Here is an 8514-nt window from a genome sequence, read left to right as displayed (position 1 = left end):
ATTTAGCGCTACGCTGTAGCTCCGCGTAATTCCGGCGTTTTGAAATTTCGCGACACTTTTGCTTCGGCCCCGCACACTTTTTGGAGTTTTTTGGCTCTAAATAATTCACTCTTCATCCGATTGCGAAAATATTTTTTCGGGCAGCGTCCTCACGTAATCCTCTTACGATTAAAACCATTCGTTTGACGCAACCTCTTCTAAGGTGCCGACGGCGGCCGCCGATACATTTTGCGGACACGATCCCCGCCGACGTAGCCTAGTAAAGCATTCGCTCTAATAAGCCTGAACTAAACTGAAACACCAAAGATAGTGTGCAAAATGGTAAACACGCACCCAGATAGTCCAAAGCTTCTTTCTCTGGCACTCGGTGACATTCTGCAATAAGAAAGAGGAAACAGAAATAAACGCGCGTGTATTACAGTCGACTTGCGCTGAAGTTTTCTGAGTCGATTCCAGCATCGTGGCGCGCAGCCTAGCGAGAGCAGAAAGCAGTTTCTGGCGCATGCATACTGCTTCCATACGCCACCTGCCTGCGCTGATCCGAATAACATCCGTGCTCAGTCTAGTCATATGTGGCGCCCGTCGGCTAAGGTGGCTACGTCAGGAGAAGCTAGGCAAAAATGCGATCAGCTAGACATCATCATCATCATCAGCATCAGCCTTACTACAACCACTGCAGGGCAAAGGCCTCTCGCATGTCTCTCTAATTTACCCTCTCATTTGCTAGCTGCGCCCACCGTATGCCCACCAACTTCTATATCTCATCCGCCCACTGATCTTTCTGCCGCCCCCTGCTATGCTTTCCTTCTCTCGGAATACTCTCCGTTACCCTTAAGGCCCATCGGTTATCAGCTAGACGCGAGCATTTAATTGCTGAGAATGCGGTCCCGAGTTGGCAGCGGCACAACCGGCCGCCGGTAGCACTGTGTAGGCTCCCATTGGAACAATAAGCGCCAAACAGGGCACCGTAGGTTACCTGTTCTTAACTCTAGTAAACGCGAGGTGTCCGGAGTACGAGTGTGCAGATGCCGCCTTTGAAAACTCTGCCTTTTTGATGAAGAAAACTGATATTGACGCCATACATGAAATACTCCTTGATGATTGTGCAAAAGGAGTTAGCATGCTTTCCACGGTGTCCCCTTGAGAAAGAACAGCAACAGCTGCCTCTGTCCTCTTCCACTGAAGGCCCACTGCCTTGCATATAAGGCACAGACGCCCCAGGATCACATGGCACAGATTGCACATGATTATGTGGCTGTTGAAAACGATTATGGTGAATTTTCTTTCGTTCTACATGATTAAAGAATACATAGGCGTTTTGGTATTTAACAGGCGTTCCAGAATATTCGAAATTTTTCAATAGCGAATAAAATTTCCTCCTAATCGATTCGTCAAACGAATCGAAAATTCCTTGTTAAGAATCATTCTAGACGAATTCCGTATGTCCACAAGTTGCAGAAAACTTTTCAGATGATTGCTAAAAAGTTGAAATAAGGATGCTGTACTTTATCCGGCAACAATATTTTTTTTTTACCAGGGCTCACTCCGACGCCGCACAGGTAGTTACCATGACCGGTCTGTGCGGGTCATCGCCCCGCCGCTGTTCGTTCCTGTTTTCACGTTCATTTCATAAAGCAAACACTCGGTCTCCAGAATGTAGTGACACTGCAGAACAGAGCGACGTTGAGCAAGTCCTGCCTTGATGTGGAAACCAGGAGCCCGTGCTGCTACATAGCTCCTGCCCATTTTATTTTCAGGGAAGCAGTTCATTCACAGTTGTGAAATGTAGGTGAGGTAATTTTTGTATACGCGTAACACAGGAGTAATGCACTGAATCGGTGTTTCATGCCCCGCGGTGGAGATCACTGCTGCGTCTTTTGAGAGCTGTACCTAATCCTGCAAACATTATAGCACCGTACCGCAGCGCCGTAGCTTGCGTGCGAGACAGGAACGCTTCCACTTCGCCGCGATGGTTCAGCACTGCCCTGTTTCGTATCATTAATGGTTGTGAACAAATATTCGCTGCCTTTGCAATATGTTTCTCCAATTAATAGCTTTGTATTCGGAACTGTTTCAAAAAAGTAAAGTTCGCAAACACCTATTAGTTATGAGCTTATAAAGAGATGCTACTACCCTTACCAGGACGGTGAATAACGGAAATCAGGAGGTCGTACCCCGTGACAACGAAATAAAAAAAAAATCTTTACAGTCCGCATCTCAGAGAAAAATGTCGGTCATGACTTTATCGCGTTTTTGTGTTTCACGATGTCACACTCTATGCCACACTGGCTGAAGACATGTCTACCTTACAAATAAATGGAGCATTATGATTGTACTAGGGGCGACTGCAGAAAAAGAGACGCTATGACTTCGGCCCACTTAGGGACCACTACTTAAACGAGAAAATTGTACCATGCGTGATTGCACGGGCGAAAACGTCTGAGCACTGCGGCGATCCGAACTGCAGAAATGCGAAAGCATGTGGTGCTTCAATGAGGCTGATAGCACTATTGAGCACACACGTCGCGAAATTGCACACTAGTCGGCGGTTAAGGAATGACTCAGCTGTTGTTGTTGCGACTGAAGGAAGACTGAAATGGAAAGTGCACGGGCCTGCCCACTAACTGAAGCTGAGCTACAATCGCTGCCACGTGCAGACGGTCCGAGAGTTGAAAGAGATGTGAGGAAATATTGAAAGGACGCGCGTCGCAACAACCGCGTCATCTGAAGCGACGACGACGGTTCAGCAAGAGATACCCCTGGTGACAAGGAGCCCTCGCCGCATGGGCGAAGCCCCCCCGTCTCAGCCCCGTAAGGCCAGGAAGCTGGCCTCGATGTCGCTTGTTATATACCTTATTCAACCACGTGAACGGTTATGACGCCGAATGAACCACCTAGGATTCTGTGATGCGAAATTGAATATTTCTAAATAACTGGTACTTGCGTTTTATCACGTTGCATTTTCCTTTCTTCTTTTTTAGTTCAACTTAAGCAACCTAGTTTCCCACAGTACCTTCCTACGTCGACTTGTCACGTTACTTCGGTATGACGTCATAACTTTGTGACGTGGCTATGGTGCGAAATTACTGTGTCACGTGATTTCAAATTTTTTCGCGTCATTTGTCACGTGACTATCATGACTTCTTCACTTTATCACGTGGCTTCGAAATTTTGTCCCATTATCTGGTCACGTGACTTTGGAGTGACTCGTTAATTTTTCACGTGACCTCGATTTTCTGCAAACCATCTTGGCAGGTCACTCTAGTATGACGCAATCACTTTGCCACGTGACAGAATTTTTCATCATGTCAGGTGACTTTGGTATGACGTCATTCCTTTGTCAGGTGAATTTAAAATTTTTTGCAATCTTCTCACGTGACGTTGGTATGCAATCACTCTTCAACATTATCATTGCATCATCGGTATGCTAAATCTTGTTTGGATTAATTCATTTTTGTTGTCATTAATTATTTACCTTAATTAGCATTAACTAGTCAAACTACCGGACGTCATCAATATTCATCACGACCTATTACTCCCCTCATTATTTATTACTCAATTACATTACAGCCGCCGCGGTGGCTAAGTGGTTATGGAGCTCGGCTGCTGGCCCGAAAGACGCGGGTTCGATCCCGGCCGCGGCGTCGAATTTCGATGGAGGCGAAATTCTAGAGGCCCTGTACTGTGCGATGTCAGTGCACGTTAAAGGACCCCAGGTGGTCGAAATTTCCGGAGCCCTTCACTACGGCGTCTCTCTCTCATAGCCAGAGTCGATATGGGACGTTAAACCCCCATGAAACAAGCCAAACATTACACTCACACACAGATATAGTTCAAGTTGTGACGTCGTAGTGTGGACGCATTTTGCCGACACCTTCTGCGGGAATGACCTTGGGATTTAACTGTCTAATGCTTTCTAGTTAAAAATATGAAAGAATTGCGTCGTACAAATGCTACCACCTCCCCGACCGTTCCAAGGAATAGTCTCCCTGTGATTAGCAGGGTTTGGAAATGACCTAAATTTATGAACATTCGTGAAAAACAATCACGTCAATTCGAAATAAACAGGTCTGACATTTTCTTCCGATGGGCATATCTTTACTAAGGTGCCGTAAAATACGGGAGCCATGCCTGTTCCTGCTTGTGATGTAGCGCCAAGACTCTTCTAAAATGAAGTGGGAGTTGAGCGATGTAAACAGGACGAATAAGGCGCCGGATGATCGTAGGCGTGGCGTCTTTTTTTCAGTGAAAACAAATGCCTGTGCGAAATTGCACATTCCACAGCGTTATTCTATAAACGGCAGTCTGTTCTCATTTGTGCGGTGTTAGTCTTGTGCAGAATTTTATGAACAGCTCGAATGTCTGCTCTTTCGGTGCAGAGTAATCTCAACGTCTGAATCTTTAACGAGTCATTTAGCGACTTCAAGAGAGGCTGCGGGGCTCTGCGTACACCGACATATTGTCGCTGCTAAGAAGTTGTGTCAGTTCTCTGGAGCTTCTGTGTACTGAACTTACTTATGGCATAAAACCGACATTACGTTGACTTTTTGTTCACCAGAGAGCGTCAGGAGGAAGTTTTAAAATAGGGAGAACCTATTGCTTAAGGGGACAGGGGAAAAGGGACAATGACATTTGGGTTGTTCTCTGCGCATGTGCACGGGACCTATGCTATTCCCCTATCCCCCTTATCAATTGGGTCCTCCTTAAACTCCGTAGGACTCCTTAATGCAGATGCTAGATAATCGCCTACAAATAAACATCACTACCTTATTTATATTTAAAAAAACGCGATTAGCAAAGCTGTGTCTTTGTGTCTTGGTGTTGGGACAATAGAGTAAACTGAAATGTTATGGAACGCCGAGAGACGCACATTAGCATGGCTCGATGTGAACAAAATTACAGGATGGCACTTCAGTTTGCTTGTGAGAGGAAATGCGAAAGCCTTTCCCTGTCCTCTTGAGTCCCCCCACTTTTCAATTTTTTTTCTGCTTCTTAGTGTTTGTATTTGATTCAGCTTTTCTTTATTTATGTATTTCTTTTATTTGGTTTTGTTTCGTTTTTCATTTTCTTGGCAGTTTTCATTTTTTATTCTCCCATTTATTTCATTATGCATATATTGCTTAAGAAGTGTTGCTTATTGAACTTTTGCACTTTGTTTTATATATCATACAACTTATGATTGACAGTTCGCGCGGGCAACTTCCGCCTAAATCTTCCGTCCACGCCACTCATGAGACAAGAAAGGCTTTCGCCTTAAAACTGGCTGGCGGCTTAACAGTGCTAAGAACACAATATTCTAAATTAATAATAATAATTGGTTTTTTGGGGAAAGGAAATGGCACAGTATCTGTCTCATATATCATTGGACACCTGAACCGCGCCTTTAGGGAGGGGATAAAGGAGGGAGTGAAAGAAGAAAGGAAGAAGGAGGTGCCGTAGTGGAGGGCTCCGGAATAATTTCGACCACCTGGTGATCTTTAACGTGAACTGACATCGCACAGTACACGGGCGCCTTAGCGTTTTTTCCTCCATAAAAACGCAGCCGCCGCGGTCGGGTTCGAACCCGTGAACTCCGGATCAGTAGTCGAGCGCCCTAACCACTGAGCCACCGCGGCGGGTAATATTCTAAATAATAATAATAATAATTGGTTTTGGGGGGAAAGGAAATGGCGCAGTATCTGTCTCATATATCGCTGGACACCTGAACCGCGCCGTAAGGGAAGGGATAAGGGAGGGAGTGAAAGAAGAAAGGAAGAAGAGGTGCCGTAGTGGAGGGCTCCGGGGGAATTTCGACCACCTGGGGATCTTTAACGTGCACTGACATCGCACAGCACACGGGCGCCTTAGCGTTTTTCCTCCATAAAAACGCAGCCGCCGCGGTCGGGTTCGAACCCGGGAACTCCGGATCAGTAGTCGAGCGCCCTAACCACTGAGCCACCGCGGCGGGGCAATATTCTAAATTGAAAATTGGTTTCGAGGATAGGAAATAGCACAGTAACTAACTCCTTGGTGGACACTTGAACCATGCCGTATGGAAGGGATAAATGAGGGAATGACAGAAGAACGGTGGAAATATGTGCTGAAGTAAAGGGCACCGGAAGAAACAAATGTTTTTTTTATTTTTTGAGGACAAGAAATGACACAATAACTGTCTCACTTATCGCGGCGGCCACCCAAACCGCACCGTAAGGGTAGGGATAAAGGAGGCAGTGAAAGAAGAAAGGAAGAATGAAGTGCCGTAGTGGAGGTATCCCAAATAATTTCGACCTCCTGGGGATCTTTAACGTGCACTGACATCGCACACCACAGGGGGCGCCTTTCGCGCTTCGCCTCTATCGAAACGCGGCCGCGTTTCGATAATTTAGGCCATCTGGGGATCGTTTACATTGTCACAAAATTCATTTATGCCCGGTCCCTTGTACTTTTGCAGCCGAGGTAGCCAAGGCGCGTCTGTTCTTAGGATACTTGCGCGGTGCGGCGGCGACAATTTTGACGTCCTGCGTGGACGGTCAAGAGCTCGCGACGCTTAAGGGCGCAGGGTAAGGTAAAATTAGAAAAAAATCGTTTTTCTGTCTTTTGGAATTTTAGAAGTTCAATTCTTTCTACACATGTTTCATGGTCGCACTTTCCTCAGAAAGCCATATTTACGGCTGAAAAACGCTTTTTCCGAAAACAAGTAGTGAGCGGCCACGCCCCCTTTCAGGATTAACGTCAATTTTTTCAAACCAAAAAGTCCACCACCTGATTTCAAAACTTGCCTAAAATCAGCTACATATAAAAAATTGTCTGGCAACTATTGTACAGCTCCTCTTTTTTAGCCAAGACAATCCTGAGACGCTTTGCACGTTTTTTCCACGTTTCTGCAACCTTCATGCAGCTGCGTCCGAGTGCTATCCCTTTCGATCAGTATTGTAAATTGTGCCGGTGTTGGTTGCTGCTGATAAGTTGAGATGCCCATGGCAAAGAAGGCCTTCGTCAGGCGTGAATTTCACGGCAACCGCTACGCTCATCGTGAAAAAGCAAAAGGATGGCCACGACCGAATGAGATCCCGAACGCCGAACGCGCCAGCTCATCGACATCGAAGCTTTCAAGATTTTCTCTATGCTTCCAGGAAGAGGATGTGCTACAGAGCAGCAGCCAATATGCCTTAATGGACATGGACGGCATTTGTGCCGCAATTACACAGATTTGTGTGTGCAGAGAGTGCGGTGGAAGTGTTGAGCTCATCGAAATTGTGACAAAACGGGTAGGTGTTGCAAGCGTTTAAAGTTTGAACTGTGAAGTGTGTAGTGCCGCACAACGATTTGAGACGTCGAAGAAAACTACTTCTGGCCTCTATGAAGCCAACCTCAGGTTAGTGTATGCCTTGAGGTCCATTGGTAAGGGAATGGCTGCAGGAAATATAATCTGTGCTATGCTAAACCTTCCTAAGCCGCCGACAAAGTTTGCGAAATACAATCAAGAGCTTCTAGGTCACATCGAAGCTGCTGCTCAGGAGTCGATGAAAAGGGCAGCTGACGAAGCTGTGCAGCTGAATGAGGGGGATAAAGACATCGCAGTTGCTCTTGATGGAAGCTGGCAGAAGCGAGGCCATACTTCCAATAACGGCATAGTCTCTGCGACCAGTGTAGACTCTGGGAAAGTGCTGGATGTGGAGGTTTCGTCTAAACGTTGTCCAAAGTGCAGCATCAAGGGTACAAACAGTGACCCCCTTCATAGAGAGTTGTGCCAAAGCAACTGCCAAGGCACCAGCGGTGGAATGGAAGTCGCAGGAGCACTGAAAATTTTCGGCAAGAGTGAGGAGCTTCACGGCGTTCGATACGTCAAATACCTTGGGGATGGTGACAGCAAGGCTGTTATGGCTGTGAAGGCACAAATGCCATATGGTGATTCCGTTGAAATATCCAAGGTTGAGTGCATAGGGCACGTGCAAAAAAGGATGGGCACAAGGTTACGAAGGCTAAAAAAACGAAACAAAGCAGGAAAACTCTCTGATGGAAAGAGCCTCTCGGGCCGAGGCCGACAGACTGATGCAGTAATAGACAAGCTCCAGACGTACTATGGTTTGGCCATCAGAAGAAATGTAGGAAACCTGGATGAAATGCGAAAGGCCGTTTGGGCAACCTTCTTCCACTTATCGGCCACAGATGATGACCCATGCCATGGACTTTGCCCAAAGGGACCTGATACGTGGTGTGCCTTCAACAGACGTCAGTCAGAGGGCAAGCCATTTTTCCACAAGGAGAGTTCGCCTGCATCTGTCTTGGAGGCTATCAAACCCATTTATAGGGAGCTATCGAAGGCTGAGCTCCTAGAGAAGTGCCTGCATGGGCGAACTCAAAATGCAAATGAGTCGTTCAACCATGTTGTTTGGGAACGCGCGCCAAAGAATGTGTTTGTTAGGCTTCGGAGCCTACGGATGGCAACACTGGATGCTGTTCTTTCATTTAATGATGGTAGCATCGCACGGGCCAACGTTTTGAAGGCGTGTGGATTGAACCCAGGGAGCAACA

Source organism: Amblyomma americanum, chromosome 2 (assembly GCF_052857255.1).
Source record: "Amblyomma americanum isolate KBUSLIRL-KWMA chromosome 2, ASM5285725v1, whole genome shotgun sequence".
NCBI classification, from domain to species: Eukaryota; Metazoa; Arthropoda; class Arachnida; order Ixodida; family Ixodidae; genus Amblyomma; species Amblyomma americanum.
Note: the sequence above shows the minus strand (reverse complement) of the source record.